Genomic DNA, 21,391 nt, shown 5'->3' with positions numbered 1-21,391 from the left:
TTTCATCTTCAGTGTGAGCTCCCAACCTTCCCAAATAAGAGTGGAGATGAGTGCGTGGGCAAGAAGCCCCGTTATATTTCTCAAAAGTAGGGGGTTTGAACTTGTGAGGGATCCTTACTCCCTGAACCAGACCAAGATTGGTGACATCGAAACCTAAGGAATTTTGAGACTCCAAAGATTTGAGCTTCTTAGCAAGCTCATCCATACGGCGAGTGGTCTCGAGGGCCTCGTCGTGCAAAGAAAATTGATCATACTGACAATCTTCAGTAACGGGGTGCCCGTTAATCCGAATCCCTTGATTCACATTGTACCTTCCGCCAATACCATTCCCAACATTTCTCGTGTTGCCAACATTACCCGGGTTTCCATCAACATTTGTGTTACCCGCGTTTCCAGTTTCACAGGGTTATCAGCGTTCCCAGGGTTCCCAGGGTTCCCCTCAGCGCTTGGTATTTCCACCTCTGGATCGGGCCTCGGTTTCTCAACCAATTCCCTCAGCTTTTCTTGGCCTTATGCCGTACCAGTCATCAATGTCATGAACTAATCCATCCTTTCACGCATATCAGCCAGTTCTTTCTGTATCTAGTCCATTCCTAGTCGTGGACGGTTTTCCTTTGTCGGGTACCTGTGAACTCGCTTAGGACCAATAACTGCCTGAAACAGGAAACAAACATTAGACACTGCGGTGACACCTGCAAAACAAACAAGGGTTAGTATGCATGGTATGCGATGCACTGCTTATTCAATTTTAAGGCCCCCCTTAAAAAGGGATTACCCTGCAAATGAATAAGCATGAGATGTTGGATGCAAATATGCGAATGATGTTATGCAATGCAATGGCATGTCAATCAGAATTGTTGGATCCGCTTGAACATCTGTCAGGTTGCACTGCCTGGAGAGAAATTAAGAGGATCAAGCAAAGCACACCAAACAAAGGTCATGGGATGGATCATGTTATCCTTAATATCAACCATCCATTTTTGGTGGATTATGGTTTACACCTTATCAACACCCAAGTTTCATTGATATTAAGGATACCTGAACGGATCAACCATGAATCAAGGGTTTGTTGCAAGTCACGAGCATGGAGTTTAGGTTAAGAACCACCCAAAGGGAGTGTATTAAGGTTTAAACCTGCCAAACATGTTCTACAAAAAGGTTGCCATAGTCATAATCCCATCTTTCGGATATTATCGGAGGAACGACTACTCGTATTCCAAAAATATTCTCAAGAGAGACTCTTATGAGTGTAGTATCGCGTAACAATCGTATCAAATCTTACACTTGAACGACTTTCGCACTACGTCCTACGAATAGGCCAAGATGGGTTTGGTAAACTGAGGTCCTTGGCTTCTAAGGTCTATAATGGAAAAAGTAATGTCTAACCACAACTTACTTGTGTGACATTATTGATCTCAACATAACCTCCACCAAGTGAATGGGCTTGTAAGTCAACTTGCTAAGGAATAACTCCACACAAGTCAACAAGACTATGTCATTCTACTATCCTAAGTGCACTCGAGTTCGGGTATAGAACTCATCTCACAAACAGAACCAACAGATACGGCAGTCATATGTACACAATGCAATAAAGCAGGTAAATGCTGAAAGATAAATAACTGTACAAAAGAATAAACACCCAATAAACAAACAACCTACAAAAGCTAGGAGGGACTCGCTTAGGGAAACCGTTTCCCCCAGCAGAGTCGCCAGCTGACGCAACCTGAAAAATGGAATGCGAAAAAAAACAACTGGCAAAGAAAGACAGGAGAGTCGCCACCGTGCGTTATTTATCCCAAATGAGGGAAAGGAAATGTTCGAAGTAAACCTGGAAAAAGGAAAGGACAAGATAGGGTCTCGCAACCAAATCTTGGGTTCGGGAGTCGATTATGCGAAGGGAAGGTATTAGCACCCCTACGCATCTGTAGTACTCTACGGGATCCACTTTTGTAGTTCTTGTCTAAAGGGTGTGAGTTTATCTTGTGTTGTTTACTAGAAAAAAGGGGTCAAAAGAAAATGACTCGCACGGATGTCGCATCCACTGCATACGTATCTCATCTGAATATGAGAATCAGAGTCTTCGTAGCTCGGCTACCTAGGGGTTAAGGGTAATTGTGCTCGCTAAGACATCGCGTCTTATGCCTACGTATCTCATCTGGAATGAGAATCAGAGCAAGCCGTAGTTCGGCTAACTACGGGGTTATGGATTGGGTTTTGGACGAACGACGTCACTATGCGATCTACCGGATGCTCGACCTTTGGTGACTTACTCGCCTGTAGTAGAAGGAGTTAACATGTTGCTTTGGTTTTTAGGGTTTGGGGGATGCTCAAGGGCAAAAGGGCAGTCCTCGACGAAGGAACCGCGCTACCTGTGGGGATACGAATACATACAAAACAAACATGCATAAAGTAAATGAGCCAACAAGGCAATCAGAATAAAAATCCCAATGGTATCCCACGAGCAAAGTGGAATATCCAGCGAGCTATCCCTGCAAAAGTCATGTGAGCCTTCACAAAAACTCAACAAAAGGGTTAGTGAAATACGATAAGGATTAAGCATTCAAGGCATTATTTATACATTCATATACATTTAAAACCCATGGGCAAAAACCTAATGAAATTCATCCATCATACCTCATACATTCAGATGATCCAAATTAAGAGCATAAAGGTAATGGGAATAAGGGCAAACCTGATTGGAGAGCTTGATTGAAATTGAGTTGCACCCGTGAGGTTTACAAAACAATCTTTAGGGTTTATGTGAGGCAGAGGTGATTCTGTGCAGTTGAGTTCCCTTCATGGTTTGGAGGCTGCTCTGAGTTCTCTGTCAGGTTTCTCTCCAGGTTTTGTCCCAAGGAAACCTCAGAGTGTTTTGCTTCTCTTCCTTTTTCTGTCTGTTCTCCCTCTTTTATAACCTGATTTTCATGGCTTTGTGGGCTCAAATGAGAGAGGTCCAAGTCTGTGATTTTTTCTTTTATTTATTTATTTATTTAATTAATTAATTAATTAAAAAAAAATTATTATTATTTTTTTCATTTTTTATTTTTTAATAAAGTTTCTTGGATCTGATTCTGATTGACATGATGAAATGCAACGTATCTAATGTTAAATGACCTAAAAATGAATGCATGAATGAGGAGGGCAAATTTTGGGGTGTTACACCATCACACATTCCTAAGTCAAATGTTTGGAGGGATCCAATTAGCTCATCCACTCTCATATTGCAAATGTCTTGAGATTCTTCTATGGCTGTCACTTTCATGGAAAATCTCTTGGGAAGTGACCTGAGTATTTTCCTCACTAGTTTTTAATCTGACATCTTTTCACCCAGGGCTCCTGAGGCAGTAGCAATTTCAAGGATATTCATATGAAAGTCATGAATATTTTCATCTTCTTTCATCCTCAAATTTTCAAACTTGGTAGTGAGCAGCTGCAATTTAGACATCTTCACTCTAGAGGTGCCTTCATGAGTGGTTTTGAGAATATTCCAAGCATCTTTAGCCACCTCACAGTTTTTCACCGGTCTGAAGATGTTCTTATCAACCCCATTGAATATAGCATTAAATTCTTTAGAGTTTCCAAGGGCTAGTTCATTCTCCTCCTTGGTCCATTGTTCCTCAGCCTTCTTATCAGTTGTAACTTCTCCTTCCTTAGTAATAACTGGATGTTCCCAGCCGTTTAGAACAGCCTTCCAAGCCTTACCCAGAACCAGAGCAGGATGCCTGCTCTGAAACCAATTGAAATTCTGGTATCAAATATGAGATGTCGAAGGTAATGTCATGACACTAATATCGGAACAATATAAACAGGATAAAAGATAAAGAACAGTAATACAAGTGACACAGGCAATTGTTAACCCAGTTCGGTGCAAACTCACCTACGTCTCGGGGCTACCAAGCCAGGAAGGAAATCCACTAAACAGAATTAGTTCAAAGACTCTTAGTAAACAACTTCAAGTTACAGTCTTTTCACCTAATCTCTACCCATGTAACTTCTATCTAAGAACTCTTAGATATGAGATCCTACTAACTCCCCCTCAATCACAGCAGTGATGTAAAAATAAATATTACAATGAAAGAAGACACTCTTCAAGAACACATAATTAATCTTGCTTAAAAGCTTCAACCAAGTAAACACACACTCATGCTTCTAAGCTTAGAGTGGACAAATTACAACTCAAAAGTCAGTCCAATTCAATCATCTATGGATAAATGAATGGCTCACAATACACACGACCACACAAGAATAAAACCCTTAATCTCTCTCAATATTTCGTTCGTTAATTCTTATGTATCAAAACCAAGTTTTCCATGCCCTTTTTATAGAAGTGTTTGGCTGGGCTTGGACATCAAAAAAGCCTAGAACTATTTTCCATTCGTATCTTCTTATGACAGCTGATAATATCTCGTTGGAAAATAACTCAATTTGGTTGTAATTACTGATTGAATGACGCGTTCAATCATCTAATCAATCACACAAATATTAGAATAAAAAGTGCAATCACACAATACATAACATTCAGACTGAATGTTCTGTATACAGATGTCATGACATCGGGTTTGACATCTCAGTAAAATCCTGCACATTCACATATTAAACACCCTGCAGGAACCTGTTATCTTATGTCAAGACAAAACTTGTGACAACATGTGAACACTCTAGGTTTTACCAAAATTGCTGTCAACACATAGAACCAACAATAAAAATTTAAAACTATTGGCTGAAGTAAATGAGAGTAGAAACAATTGGATAAAAGCTCAACTTTATTTAATAGGATGGTAGTCTGTAAATAACAAGACTCCATAGATTTATACAAAGTTGAAAATGGTAATTCACATGGGAAAGGGTTACATTGAATACAAACGATTCTTAATCCTTCTACAAAATCTTGATATCCACTGTGTTTTTGGTCGCTACTGAAGATGAACTAACATCAACCCTTGTGGTCAAACAAAGTCTTCAAAATCACTGAAGATCAGCAGAATGCAGTTACTTGCCATAATCCTTAATTTTTGCATAAGTTTCCCCAGGGTGGGGTACTCGACTTATCGGGAAATTCTTTTATGTTTTTATGTCTCTAATTTTTGCCTAGATCGCCCTTTCGGGTTTTCAATCCACCGAGACACTCATTTTTTCCTAAGCCGCCCTTTCGGGTTTTCAACTTAGCTAGCTGTTCTTTTATTTTTTAGGCGAATTATTTCTTGACTGCATCTGTGTTCACAGGACGAGTGAACTCTTCACCATCCATAGTTGTCAGAATCAATGCACCGCCTGAAAAGGCTCTCTTAACAACATATAGGCCTTCATAATTGGGAGTCCATTTTCCTCTGGAATCTGGCTTGAACGATAAAATCTTCTTGAGCACAAGGTCACCTTCTCTAAACACTCGAGGTTTGACCTTCTTATCAAAAGCTTTCTTCATCCTCTACTGATACAACTGACCATGACACATGCCAACTAATCTCTTCTCTTCAATCAAATTCAATTGATCAAACCTGGTCTGACACCATTCTGCTTCAGTCAACTTGGCTTCCATGAGCACACGCAACGAAGGAATCTCAACCTCTAAGGGGAGCACTGCTTCCATACCATACACAAGAGAGAAAGGGGTTGCCCCTGTTGAAGTGCGGACATATGTACGATACCCATGCAAAGCATATAGGAGCATCTCATGCCAATCCTTATACGTGACAACCATATTCTGAATAATCTTCTTGATGTTCTTGTTCGCAGCTTCAACAGCCCCATTCCTCTTGGGTCTATAGGGAGAAGAATTATGATGTACAATCTTGAAGTCTTTGCAAAGAGCTTCCACCATATTGTTATTCAAGTTCGATCCATTATCAGTAATGATCTTATTGGGCCTACCATAATGGCATATGATCTGATTCTTGATAAACCTTACAACAACTTGCTTGGTCACATTTGCGTACGATGCCACTTCAACCCATTTAGTGAAATAATCAATTGCCACCAAAATGAAACAATGTCCATTCGAAGCTTTGGGCTCAATCATCCCAATCATATCAATTCCCCACATGGAGAAGGGCCATGGGGAAGAGATAACATTCAAAAGTGTCGGAGGAACTCATGAATCTTATCAGCATAAACTTGACACTTGTGGCACTTCTTCACAAACTTGCAACAGCCAGATTCCATTGTCAGCCAATAGTAACCTGCTCGCAACACCTTCTTTGCCATTGCATGTCCATTGGAATGAGTACTAAAGGAACCTTCGTGCACTTCGGTCATCAACAAGTCTGCTTCGTGTCTATCCACGCATCTGAGCAAAACCATGTCGAAGTTTCTCTTGTACAGTATATCATCATTCAAGTAGAAATTACCGGCTAATCTTCTCAAAGTCTTCTTATCTTTCAAAGATGCCCCAGATGGGTAAATTTGACTTTGGAGGAAATACTTGATGTCGAAATACCATGGCTTCTCGTCTTTGATCTCTTCAACAACAAACACATGAGATGGCCTATCAAGACGCATCACAGATAAATTGGGAACTTCATTCTAATACTTCACTACAATCATTGATGACAATGTTGCAAGAGCATATGCCATCCGGTTTTCGTCTCGAGGGATGTGATGAAATTCAACCTTTATAAAGAAAGTTGAAATCCTCCTCACATAATCTCTATATGGTATTAAACCAGGTTGATTCGTCACCCACTCTCCTTTGATATGATTCACTACCAAAGCCAAATCACTGAAGACATCCAAATACTTAATTCTGAGATTCATGGCCTCTTCAAGCCCCATAATGCAAGCTTCATATTCTGCCAGGTTGTTTGTACATTTGAAAGTCAATCTAGTTGTAAATGGTAGATGCGTGCCTCGAGGAGTAATAATCATTGCCCTAATGCCATTTCCATATTGATTAACAACTCCATCAAATACCATGCCCCAACGGGAACCAGGCTCTGGCCCTTCATCTAGCAATGGTTCATCACAATCTTTCATTTTCAACTACAAAATCTCTTCATCAGGAAAATCATACTGTACTGACTGGTAATCTTCAATTGGTTGGTGAGCCAAATGGTCATCCAAGATACTACCTTTGATCGCTTTCTGAGATTGGTATTCGATATCATACTCTGATAACAACACCTGCCAACGGGCAATCCTCCCAGTTAAAGCAAGCTTCTCAAATATATACTTGATTGGATCCATTTTGGATATCAACCAAGTGGTATGATTCAACATATATTGACGCAGACGCTTAGCAACCCAAGTCAATGCGCAACAAGTTTTCTCAAGCATTGAATACCGAGTCTCACAGTCGGTGAATTTCTTACTAAGGTAATAAATTGCAAATTCTTTCTTCCCAATCTCATCTTGCTGACCCAGAACACAACCCATATTGTCTTCTAGCACATTCAAATACATGATCAACGATCTTCCTTCAACAGGCGGAGATAAAATTGGAGGCTCAAGCAGATACTCCTTGATATTATCAAATGCTTTCTGGCAGTCTTCGGTCCAATCACAAGACTGATCTTTCTGAAGAAGCTTGAATATAGGCGCACATGTGGCAGTCATGTGGGAAATGAATCTGGAAATATAATTCAAGCGGCCGAGAAAACCTCTGACTTGCTTCTCAGTTTTGGGCACAGGCATCTCTTGTATTGCTTTGACCTTGGCAGGATCAACTTCAATACCCTTCTCACTAACAATAAAGCCCAACAACTTACCAGAACGAACACCAAAAGTACACTTATTGGGATTCAAGTGGAGTTTATACTTCCTCAAACGCTTGAATAACTTCAACAAATGCTTAACATGTTCTTCTTCATCATTTGATTTAGCAATCATGTCATTGACATAAACTTCAATCTCTTTATGCATCATATCATGAGAAAGAGTAATCATTGCTCTCTGGTAAGTTGCACCACCATTCTTTAAACCGAAAGGCATCACTCTATAACAGAATGTTCCCCAGGGTGTAATGAATGTGGTCTTCTCCATATCCTCGGGTGCCATCTTAGTCTGATTATATCCGGAAAATCCATCCATAAACGAAAAGACTTTGAATTTAGCAGTATTGTCTACCAACATATCAATGTGTGGCAGAGGGAAATCATCTTTCGGACTGGATTTATTCAGATCTCTATAATCAACACACATGCGGACTTTTCCATCTTTCTTCGGCACAGGCACAATGTTGGCCTCCCATTGTGGATACTCAGCGGTGTAATACCCCAAAATTTACCCTTCATTTTTCTTAGAAGCATGGGATTATGTTTTACACTTCATTAGCATCATATTAGGTCATACTCATTGCATACTGCATTAGTGACATTGAGATCAGGTTTTGATCGATCACTCCTTAACAGAAGGAGCCCACACAAAGCAAGATTGAGAATTGGACTTCATTTTCTAAGTATAAAAGTCTCAAGGGTCTTAGGGGGGTCCAAGTATCTTATTATGGTCCTCAGTTCATTAGTGAAGGATTCAAAGCTATCAGAGTGTTCATCTGGATTTAATCAGAAATTAGGGTTTCATGGCTACTTGCAACAGGCAATGTTTGGTTGGAAGTAGAGGAGCTCATCCATGTCATGATTAGAGAGGCATCTTGGCCTAGGAAGATTCACAATTATCTCAGAAAGATCCATTGGCAATCAGTGCAATCAGTTCCTGATCATTTTGCCCTAAAACTAGGGTTTGGTATAAAATCAGTTTATTTCTGATTCTTTGGGTGAAACTCTTTTCCATGGCCCTCCATATGTCCACAAGGGTCTACATACAAAAAAATCAGCTCTTTATTTGAGTTAGAGGTGCTTCAATTGATCAATGGAATCGAGAATCAGACAGTTTGGGAAAAGTCAATTGTGGGGCCAGAAAAGTCAACTCCTGACATTTTGAGAGTGGAATCTCAAAATCCATGCCAAGGGGATCCTACCTGTGAAATTTAATCAAGGTTGGATCATGGATTCATCATTTAATCATTTATTTGGAAAAGTTACTTAATTTGGAAATGGTTGACTTTCCATTTAGGGCAAGTTTTCATGATCGTTGCACTCACTTTAAGTCCCTTTTGAATCAAGATAAAAGCTCCATTTGAATATTTCTCCAGCATGAAAGTTGTTCCTCTTGTCCTAAGCTTTCTAGAGATATAAAGTTTTCTCCATTTGGATTAGAATTGAGAAAGTTATGCTTAGTCAAAGTGAGACATTTTTTTAAGTCCAAAATCTTCAAAATTTGTCAAGACTTCTTGGCCAATTTTCTTGCACTTCAAGGCATTATTTGAAAATACTTTCTTCACAACAATTTGTCAAGACTTCTTGGCCAATTTTCTTGCACTTCAAGGCATTATTTGAAAATACTTTCTTCACATCCTTTTGGAATCATCTCATTTGGATCCATGGTTTGAGAGATACATTCATTTAAAGTGGGCACCATGACTTGATTTTCTAGGCAGATTTTGGGCCTGGCTGGCCCAATCAGATTTTCTAAGCATGCTGCACAAACCAGTCACGTTTTTTTACCTCTTTTGGCCATGCATTGGACATCCATTCACTTAAGTTTGGCCCAAAATAACAACATTTTACACCTCACTTCACACTTTTATTCTTATGGATAAATCACTTATTAAAAAGCCCATGAGAACACCTAATCCACCCTATTTAAGAAGCTGAAACCCTAACCCTAAAGGAACATTGGAATTTCGTGGCAAGGAGGAAAAGCTTCATCACATATCAGATTCTATTCCACTTCTATTTTCCATTAGGTAATCATCTCTTCCATGGCCATGTTTTGATATATATACGCTTGATTACCATGTTCATCACCATTAATCCTTCCATTTTCATATTTCTTTTTCTTATTTAAAATATTTTCTTCGTCCATAAAATTACCCAAAAATATTTTTCACTTTTCTTAATGTTTTACTTAATTCTATATAATTTTTATTTTCGTATTTTATTAATATTAATATTTTATTTTAATTATATATTCTAAATGGTCCATTTTAACACACTTTTTTTATTGATTTTATTTTGATGAATTAAAATTATTTTTAGCATTTGACTTTTGGGAAGAAGGTTGAACACTGTCTCATGGTCAACCTGACCTTTTCTTGAAATTTTATTTCACATTTTCAGTTTATTTTGGATTTATTTTTGACCTAGTTTGGTTGGTGGATTTTTAATTTGACTTCTGTTTTATTTCAATTAATTTATACACTAATTTTCATTATTTTTAACATATTTTTCGGGGATGATAATATCTTGACCCCACCTTCTTTATTTTAATTTTTCATGATTTTCTTGATTAATTTAGTATTTATTTTTGATTTATTTCTAACCTAGTCTTATTAATTGACTTTTGGTTTGACCTATGTTTTGTTTTAATTAATTCACGTGCCAATTTTCATTATTTTTAAAATCTTTTTGGGGGATGATGATGTCCTAACCTCACCTTATTTAGTTTAATGTTTCATAATTTTCTTGATTAATTTGCTATTTCTTTGTTATTTTTTAAGTTGACTTGAATTTTCAGTTGACTTCTTTATGATTGATGTTTGACTTAGGGATTGCTTATGGCAATTGAAGAGATCTTTTGATCCTTCCTTGCTCATCTCATATGCCATGTATTAGAGGCCTTTTACCTTGATTTTATTTGGTCCTTACCTCATTTCCTGATTAAATTATTCAGTGGACCCTTCGTGTGTATATTTTCATCTGTTTGATTCATCTGTTATCTTTTATACTTGTTTCTCTCATTCATGCTTTCTATTGCTTGATTATTTAACATGTTCATACTCCCATGCACTGTTTAAATTCTCCATTATTTGATTCTTTGGTTTGATTATATTTTGTTTATTTATCCGATCTGATTGATAACTATTGCCTACTTGTACGATGTATGAGGCATATATTCTTATTGTTTGTTTGCCATGAACAATCCATATTCATAACAAATGTACCCCTCTCCCATAAAGTGTATAATATTTATTTCTTTATTTCTTTAGTCACCTGCTAATACAAGAATTAAAACGAACATCTGATAACCATTTCAAAATAAGATCAAAAGCTCGATCCAACGTCGAGTAATCATTTTCAAAACTTAACAGAACCAACACACATTCATCCATCCTCTTGTAAGTCGATTGCCTCAGGCATCGCCATCTACCTGTAAGTCGATTGCCTCCGGCATCGCCATCTACCCTTATCCGTAACTCCTCTCCGCGCTCCATCCGTCGACTCTTGTTCCATTTAGGTAGCACCCATTAAGTAGAACCCTTTGTATGATAACATAGGTAAAATTCCCCTATTCTTAGCATGCTAACATTAGGTAGATGTTCCCCTTTGTAAATCCTAACACATAGGTCCATATTGCATGACAACTCTAGAGCAGAGCTTCCCCACTTTTAGACCTTCCGTGCGTCTCCGATCTTGTGGCATGTCAGTCCGTTCTATTGCAAAAAGGTAACTGCCTAAGACTCGATTCAGCGAGCTGCGACACCTACTGCTAGGACGTTGAACACACTGCCCACCCTCCTTTGACACAGCTGGTGTCCTCTTTTGTAAGTCCATGTTCAAATGGCAATCCTTAACCCCTAGTTAGCCGAACTACATTTTGCTCTGATTCTCATTCCAGATGAGATACGTAGGCATAAGACGCGACGTCTTACCGAGCACACTCCTCTTTAATCCATAGGTAGCCGAGCTACGAAGACTCTGATTCTCATACTCAGATGAGATACGTAGGCAGTGGATGCGACATCCTTGCGAGTCATTTTCTTTTAACCTTCCTTTTAGTAAATAGTACTTTAGATATATCTACACCCTTTAGACTAGAACAACACTTATGAAAAGGGCTCCCTAGGAGTACCTAGGATGTTTTAGGTTCTTAAAACCTTCTCATTGCATAACCAACCCCCTTACCCAGATCTCTGACATTTTTACTAATTTTTGATTCGATAAGACTTTTAGGTTTTTGTTCACTTTCTAACCATTCCTTTGGATAAATAGAAGTGCGGTGGCGACTCGACTTGTATGGTTTACCTTGGATTTAGTCAATATCTCTAATGGTAACGAATACCCCGCTACAAGCAGTCACAAGGAAACCGACATCAATCTGCTTCTGAACTTCCTCTTTAATCTTCACAACCATATCAGGATACGTTCTTTTCAACTTCTGCTTGACTGGCGGGAATTCTGGCTTCAACGACAGTCTATGCTCCACAATATCAGAATCCAAACAAGGCATATCTTGATAGGACCAAGCAAACACATTTGAATACTCTCGAAGAAGATCAATCAAGCCCTTCTTAGCGTTTGGACATAGTCGAGACCCAATCTTGACTTCCTTCACATCATCTTCGAAACCCAATTTGACTAGCTCAATCTGTTCTTCGAACAGCTGAATAATCTTTTCATCTTACTCAAGAAGACGAGACAATTCCTCACTCACTTCTACATCACTTTCCTCCTCGGCTTCAAACACAGGAAATTCAAAACTTGGAGAAGGAGAAAGAGTGAATTTGATATTATTATTTTGATTTTATATTTTGATTTTAGAGGAGTGAATTTGTGACCAAATATTATGCAGATGGATAATTATATTGTTTATTTATGTTTTTTGTGATTACCCTTTTCAGATATAAGCAAAAAGTAAAGCATAAACATCAAATATGTGGATGAATAAAATTAATTTTATTAACGATCAATTTAAAATGCCCAAACAATGTTCACTTCTCCCTTAGGCATAGGAGAAGGATTTTAAAATATAAAGAGCAATTACTTAGACCGATGCAAAATAACAGGAATATCAACAGCAGTCCAATTGTTGCATGTTTGTCCATGCGTAACAAAGTTGGTGCAATCTTCCTCTTCATTGTCCTCTAGCACGGAAACCAAGTGTTGTTCATTCCCATGAATGAACCATCCGCTACGAAAACTAAGTTGCGTCTCTTCTGATCTAACGGTTGACGAGCCCTTATGGAATCCCAAACCAGTTCTTTCTTTGTTCTCGGCGACCTCTACCATACTCCCCCACTGATCAACAGGACCTTCTTGCACAATCTTCTGCGCATCTTTCAGAGAGGACATAGGTGCCCGAACTCTCTTCTCAGAAACAACAGATAAGGCTTGGAATGGAGTTCCACCCTCATCATCAGCTTTCACATAGGAGAAAGATGACAAATGGCTGACGAACAATTCTTTCTCACCTCCAACAATCCCCAACTTGTCATTCTTGACAAATTTGAGCTTCTGTGCAGAGTGGAAGTAACAGCTCCTGCTTCATGAATCCATGGCCTTCCTAATAAACAGTTGTAGGTTGGGTGAATATCCATTACCTGGAAAGTAATCTGAAAGTCACTCGGACCTATCTTGACTAGAAGGTCCACTTCTCCAATGACTGTCTTGCGCGAGCCATCAAAGGCTTTGACAATTACTCCACTGTACCTCATGGGTGCTCCTTGATATGATAACTTTGACAATTTTGATTTTGGAAGCACATTGAGTGATGACCCAGTGTCAACTAGCACATTTGACAAAGCATCTTGTTTGCAATTCATCGAAATATGCAAAGCCAGATTGTGATTTCTTCCCTCCTCAAGGAGTTCTTCATCGCAAAAGCTCAAATTTTTGCATGAAGTGATGTTGGCTACAATATGATCAAATTGAGCCACAATAATATCTTACTCCACGTATGCCTGTTCAAGAACTCTCTGGAGGGCCTCTCTGTGCGCTTTAGAATTTAAAAGCAGGGACAACACAGAAATCTTAGAGAGAGTTTGGAGCAACTGCTCAACCACGTTGAATTCACTCCTCTTGATCAGTCGGAGTACCTCATCATCATCACTATTGACTTTCAAATTGTTGGATTCACCAGACTTATCCTTTGAACAACCAACAGGATTTACACTAGGCACCTCCGCCTTCTTACCAACAATCAATTCTTCCTTATTCTCCGGGATCACTGGTCCAAAAACTCGACCACTGCGGGTCACCTTTGTAACATCTGCAATGCTCACTACTGAATTGGTCATAGGAAACAGGACCTCTTGACCTTTCTCTATCATCGTAGCATTGTATTGATACGACACAGCCTTATCAGATGCATACGAGACTAGGCCCGCTAACCGTATTACCAACGGCGAAACTGATCTTTTGTTGACGCTCTAGTTACTACTGCTATCATACTGAATCACCAACCGCTCTGGTTGCTTGAAAACGGGAACAATGACATTAACATCGTCACCAATATGATGATATTGAACAATCTGGATCATGCCTTCATCCATCAGGCGTTGGATGTCCCTTTTCACGACAACACACCCTCTTGGGTTCACACTACAAATATAACAACCTTCGTGATCATGTTCACAGTCACTCACCAAATAGATATCTTTATGCATTTGCACCAAAGATCTTCGGATAAACCGAATATCGAAAACTTTGAATTCACCTGGACAACCATCCACCATGTTTACTGAGGTATTCCCATGAGCTGGCAAAGGATTAGCTTTCACATTAGGCGTGTGATCTTCAAAAGACACCATGCCACTTTTCATAAGCTTTTGCACCTCATATTTCAGTGGATAACAATTCTCAATATCGTGCCCAGGTGCACCCTGGTGAAAAGCACAACGAAGTTCGGGTTTATACCACCATGGAAGTGGTTATGGTATCTGCGGTGGATTCCTCGGTTGAATCAAATTCTTGAGGACTAAAGATGGGTACAGTTCTACGTGTGACATAGGTATCGGGTCGAAAGAGACCTTCTTCCTCTCGGAGTTTTGTTGCTGGTGATGATTATTGTTGGAATTATTGTTGTTGTTGGTCTTCGTTCTTTGTTGGGGTTGTTGTTGTTGACATTGATTATGATACTGATGTTTTTGTTGTTGTTGAATTGGTGTTGTTTGTTGGTTTGAAAACACTGGAATGACGGAAGATACTTCATGATGATGATGTTGACAGGATGGTAAATTTCTTCTTGCTTGAGGCCTCCTCTGCCTCCCACTGCTTATTGCATTTGTTTCATTATCCTTTCTCTTACTGAAATTACTCTCATACTTCTTGCTAGTTGACACCTCCTCTTTCGACAATCGTCTTTCACGGACCCCCTCTTCAAGTCTCATCCCCATTTTTACCATTTTGGTAAAATCACTAGGGGCACTGGAGAGCAAGCGTTCATAGTAAAATGAAATCAGGGTTTTGAGAAAGATCTTCGTCATCTCCTTTTCCTCCAAAGGAGGAGTGATCTGGGCAGCCAACTCCCTCCAACGCTAGGTGTACTCTTTGAATATCTCCTTATCCTTTTGAGACATGGACCTCAGTTGATCCCTATCTGGCGCCATATCCACGTTGTATTTGTACTGTTTCACGAAAGCCTCTCCTGGATCATTGAAAGTGCGGATACTTGCACTATCTAGCCCCATATACCAACGGAGTGCAGCACCTGTCAGGCTATCCTGGAAATAGTGAATCAGCAGTTGATCATTATCTGTCTGGGTTGACATCTTGCGGGCATACATTACAAGATGACTGAGTGGACACGAGTTTCCCTTATACTTCTCAAAGTCAGGCACTTTGAATTTCACTGTGATTTTCACATTGGGCACTAAGCACAGTTCAGGAGCACTCTTCCCAAACAGATCTTTGCCTCTCAGTGTTTTCAGTTCCTTGCGCAGCTCAAGGAATTGGTCCTTCATCTCATCCATCGTCTCATTGACATCTGGGCCCTCAGATGGCTTAGAGTGATAGATGGTGGCTTCTACACGCGGCAACGTATGCACAACGGGAGGTGGCACAGACATGACCGGGGTAGATGCCAGCATGAAAGCAAAAGTGGGAGCGACACCCTCTGGCACAAAATTTGGTGGCATTCCCCAAGGGAACCCAGCAGGCAGGTTTGGAGCGAAGTGGGCGGTGGCAGCAGGCATAGTAGAGGTAACCACTTCAGAGATGATAGTCCTCGCCGGAAGAGTTGCAGGAGTTAGAGAAACCTGGCTCTGGGCAGCAAGAACTGACTCCATCATGGCAGTCAGTCGGGCAATCTCCTCTTTCAAGTCTCGGTTCTCTTGCTCAAGGTGTTCCATGATCTTTGGACGATTAGTTGTGGTGTTGTACCGGTTAATCAGCTTGGCTAAAGCACAGAAGAACACCAATCAGACACCTGGCAAAAACCTGCTTATGCAAATGATGCATGAAATGCAATGCTTGATATTTTTATTTCCAAGGAACTTACTATATCATTTACAAATATATAAAATTGAAATGGCAATTGCAATAATTTGATATAACCAAAAATCTCTTTTTATTTATATAAATTGGAAGGATTACACTGAGTACAATTTCAGAAACCAAAATAAAAGATACAAGAGAAAAGGAGACTAGTCATCCTAAGGATCCCTAACAACAGTGTTAGAAGATCTGGCTGAAGGCGCATACTTCCTTCGAATGTGAGGAATCTTGGTCTGAAAAGAAGCCTTTATCTGACTCTTCTCGAGGACAAGCTGGTCGATAATCTTCTTTCAAGCAACGGAAGGCCGAGACATGCTAGAAGATGAAACCTCTGGCTTTTTCTGTCTCTTCGTCACTCAGTCTTCAAGTAGCTCAATCAGTGCATCTTTGTCCTTAGACTCCAACTGCAACTTTTCATGCTTCTTGCTCAAAGCATGAAAACGCTCTTCCCACATATCTTTCTCTTGCTTCATCTTGACGAGCGTGTCTTCCAACTCCTCTACATCTTGGTTAGGGAGAGCTAATGTCTCCACCACAACCATAGACATAGGTCTTTCACAAGGATAAGGCATCTTCAACTCCATAGCTCTCTTCTTCACCCAAAGAGTGTAAGCTTCCAAAGCTACACAATTGCACGGACCAAGCTCGAATCTTCCTTTCCTATGCACATTATGCCAAGCATGCACAATCTTCTGCTTCAAATGTTGGGGATCTTTACCCTCTTGATAGAAAAGACCTTCTAACAAAGTGTTATTAGGTTTGTCTCTCAAGGGGAACCCAAGTTGACGACGAGCCAAAGCAGGGTTGTAGCTAATTCCTCCTTGTGTACCAATGAGAGGCACATTAGAGAATTCACCACAACAATCAATAATCTCCAAACTGCTTAAGGACGGATCATACCAAACTACATCATCATTAGTGAGAGACATAAGTCTTTGAGACCACCTTAGACATTGTTTGTTCTCCACAAAAGCAGGCGTCTGAGCCAAGTGCGAAATAAACCACTTGTACAGAAGAGGAGTGCAACAGACAATAGTTCCACCACCCTTAGAATTCCTTAGATTCAAAGTGAAATACATATCACCCAACAGAGTAGGCATAAGATTCCCAATCAAGAATAGTCTAATGGCGTTAACATTAACAAAACCGTCAATGTTAGAGAACAAAGCTAATCCATAGATGAGCAACACAAAGATAGCTTCAAAAGCGTCCACACTACCAGCTTGAGCAAAAGTAGTAGCTTCCTTGATGAGGAAAACAGATGGCAACCCAAATAACCCTCCTTTCTTCACCCAATGAGCCTCTATCTCAGACTTTTTCAAGTGAAGAGCTGCAGCGATAATACTAGACCGAGGAATCTCCTCCAATCCACTAAAAGGCACTCTAATAGAAACAGATATCCTCAAATGATGAGAATACTCTTCCAAGGCAGGCACAAGCTGGAAATCTGGGAAAGTTAAACAATGGTAGAGAGGATCATAGAATTGCACCAATACACTCAACAATCCTTCCACTACATCAGCTGACAAGATGGACAGAAGCTTCCCATGACGTTGTTTGAAGTCCAAGGGATCTAATACAAAAGATGTTAGCTTCCTTAACTCTTTCATGTCAAGACATCTGAAACTATAATTCTTAGTGTTCCTTCGTCCATAATCCATAGTCTGAAAATATTTGCAAATGATACCTTAGTTTCTTGAAATTTTGTATGATGAATGTTATGATGCGCATGAAATGCATGAATGCAACAATCATAAGTAAGGGATCACACACAAGGCAAACAAAGGTCAAGGGATGAATCAAGTCATTGTCAAGATCAATCATCCATTTTGGTGGATTATAGTTTACACCTTATCAACACCCAAGTTCCGTTGATATTGATAAGATTTGATTGGATCAACCAAGAATCAAGGGTTTGTTGCAAGTCACGAGCATGGAGTATGGGTAAGAACCATCCCAAAGGAGTGAACTAAGGATAAAAACCTGTAGATCATGTTCTAAAAAGTTCCCAGAGTCTTAATTCCATCTATCGGATATTATAGGTTAAGATGACTGACTCATCGACCCATTATATTCTCAAGAGAAACTCGTCTGAGTGTAGTATCGTGTAACAACTGTTATCAAGTCTACACTTGAACAGTTTCAGCACTACGTCCGAAATAGGCCAAGATGGGTTAAGTGTTCTAAGGTCCTCATCTTCTCAGACCCAATTAGAAATAGCAATGCCTAACCATAAATACTTATGTGACATTCCTAAATCCAAAGGAGTCTCCATTGAGCAGATGGGTCTCAAGCAACCTTGTTAAGGATTACTCCATACAAGTCAAACATGACTATACCATCCTCCTATCTTAATTGCACTCAAGTTCGGGTTAGAACTTATCTCACCACTTAGAGTTCACCAAGCAGAACAAGCAGATTATATCACACATACATATATACAAACATCACATATATACAAATATATTCACACAAAAAGTAGGCTAAACCCACTGGAGACTACTCCCCAGCAGAGTCGCCACTTAATTTCTGTAGCGGGAAATTCATGATCATCAAGCTATTGACAAGCTAGAGATCATTTACCAAGAGTCGCCACCGCTGATAACACTGAAATTTACCGTATTTTCGACTCCGATTTCACATGCATTCTAGTTGTTTTATTGTTATTTTGTTGTGTTATTGCTATGTTTTCCTTTGTTTTCAGGTTTTTACTTTAATCGGAGCCCCGATCGAGAAAAGGAGCGAAAAAGAGCAAAAAACCCTAAAATTCAGCATTTTGTACTTGTGGCCTACCCCATGGCTGGCGCCATAGACCCTGCCATGACGTGTCCAAGCTCAACTTTCCTCAACTTCCACGTTCCCCACTACTTCCACTAAGGCACCTCAGATTGGCCTTGTGGCGGGCGACATGGCCTTGTGGCGGGCGCCACAAGAGGAAAAGTTTTCCCTCCCATTTTCAAGTTAAAGGGCATCCTGGTCATTTCCATCTTTTTACTTGCTTATAAATAGAAACTCGAAATCACTTTTACAATCATCCAAACTTAGAGCAGAGGCAAACTCAGAGCAACTTTGTTTCACTTAGGCATATATTCAGTATTTTAAAGTGGTAATCCCTTCGCATTGGAGTGTTACCACAATTGTGTAATCGAGTCTGTGATAGAGTCTGTAATCGGGTTTGGAGCACTTTGAAAGGAAGTTAATCCTGCCGCCATTTTCATTTCCGCTTTGCAATTTACTCAACCCTCCGATTGGAGCAGGTTTTTATTACTTGTCTTTATCTTATTTATTTTCCCGCACTCGCTTTACTTTATTTATTTTCCCGCACTCGCTTTACTTTATTTATTTCTCGCACTCGCTTTAAATTATTTATTTCCTCTCATTCGCTTTAAATTATTTATTTCCTCGTACTCGCTTTAAATTATTTACTTTCCGCACTCGCACTACTTTTATTTACTTTCCGCACTCGCACTACTTTTATTTACTTTAATGCACTTTTACTTTACCATGTCTAACTAAATCTATAAGGTTAGAATGTAAGGATCGTAATTGAACCGATAATCCATACAATTGTTAGTAGAAACACTTAAGGGCTATTTTAACTTTCCACTTAAGTTTTCCCGCACTTCAATTCCGTTGGGTAAGATCGAAAGTCGTCCAACGTCTTTTTAAACTTAATTGTTTTTAACTATTTCAAAAACAGCGAAAGCGCTTTGTTTAGTTCATTAGGAGTTTTTAACTTAAGAAGAAAAGAGATTTTAAAACTATTTTCGGACGCGTTTATAAGTTTAGAGTCTGGTTCATGAGAACCTCTTTTTGTTAAGAAATCCAGGTTATAATACTTTTCAACTTAGTCAAGATACTATATTCCTTAAAAATAGGTTTACCACTCTAACGCAATGCGCGCCTTTTTATAAGTGACAATAAGAGGGTTTGATTAGGGAGTACAACTCGGTTCTGAATACGCGAAAGCGACAGTTCCCGTTAAATTAGTTCTTTTCAAAGTAGGAAACACTGCCCATAAGTAGCTCTATTAGCAAGTACTTGGATTATTAATTGATTACGTGAATTACATTCGACCCTGTCTTTATTAATTAAATTTATTTCAATACTTTACTTTTCATCGCACACTCTAAAAACACCTATTTTGATTGCCTTTGATAAACACCATAACAATAGATAATGATAGATTGACACTTGGTCTCTGTGGATTCGACAATCTTTTATATTACTCTGACGCGTTCTTATACTTGCGAAACACCGCATCAAGTTTTTGGCGCCGTTGTCGGGGACCAATTTCGTCAAATTTCATTTTCCTGTTGTTATATCGTTTAGACTTAGGCTATTTCCTTCCGGTCAATGCGAAGAACTCGCAGCACCGGAAGTTTAAGCTTAGCATACCCTCTGGCGAACCTGAACGGTACACTCGCGCACGTTTATTCTTTCATAGGATTAAGAGAGCTATGGCCGAAGATCAAAACCAAAGACCTCTTAAAGATTTCGCTTTAACGATCAAATGAAGAACCTAGTTCTAGTATAGTAAACCCAACCTTCCCAGGTAATAATTTGAACTTAAACCATCCTTGTTGCAACTAGTGCAACAGAGACAATTCGCAGGTCTCGCTACTGAGAACCCAAACCAACATTTAAAAATATTTCTTCAATTAGCTGACACTTTTAAAACCAATGGAGCTTCTCCTGAGGTAATACGTTTAAGATTATTCCCTTTTTCCCTCAGAGATAAAGCCCTATCATGGTTAGATTCCCTTCCACCCAATTCTATTACGACTTGGGATAACCTTAGAAGAGTTTTTCTTGCTAGATATTTTCCCCCAAGTAAGACTGCCGTTCTTTGAAACCATATAACTAGATTTACCCAAAACCAAGGAGAATCGCTATTCGAAGCTTGAGAGAGTTATAAAGAGTTGTTACGAGCATGCCCACATCATGGTTTAGAAAATTGGTTAATCATTCAAACCTTCTATAATGGACTTCATTACAACACAAAGATGACCATCGACGCTGCCGCAGGCGGTGCTCTGATGAACAAACCTTATCCTGAAGCTAGTGCCTTCATCAAAGATATGGCTCAAAACCATCAATCATGGGGAGTCGAACGAGCCACAGTTGAGAAAAAGGAAGCCCAAGGAGGAGTTCATGAACTAAGCTCTATAGACACGATGCAAGCTAAA

At 39.4% G+C, this 21,391-nt stretch overlaps 1 non-coding gene across 1 annotated transcript; it reads right to left on the bottom strand.

Annotated features, from left to right (window-relative positions):
* Nucleotides 1-21,046: 21,046 nt before the first annotated feature.
* LOC127115989 (small nucleolar RNA R71) lies at nucleotides 21,047-21,153 on the bottom strand. Its single transcript, XR_007800983.1, has one exon. It is a non-coding gene; the product is annotated as a small nucleolar RNA R71 (small nucleolar RNA).
* Between the last annotated feature and the right edge of the window lie 238 nt (nucleotides 21,154-21,391).

Source organism: Lathyrus oleraceus, chromosome 1 (assembly GCF_024323335.1).
Source record: "Lathyrus oleraceus cultivar Zhongwan6 chromosome 1, CAAS_Psat_ZW6_1.0, whole genome shotgun sequence".
Lineage (NCBI taxonomy): Eukaryota > Viridiplantae > Streptophyta > Magnoliopsida > Fabales > Fabaceae > Lathyrus > Lathyrus oleraceus.
This window is presented reverse-complemented; position numbering and strand designations above follow the sequence as displayed.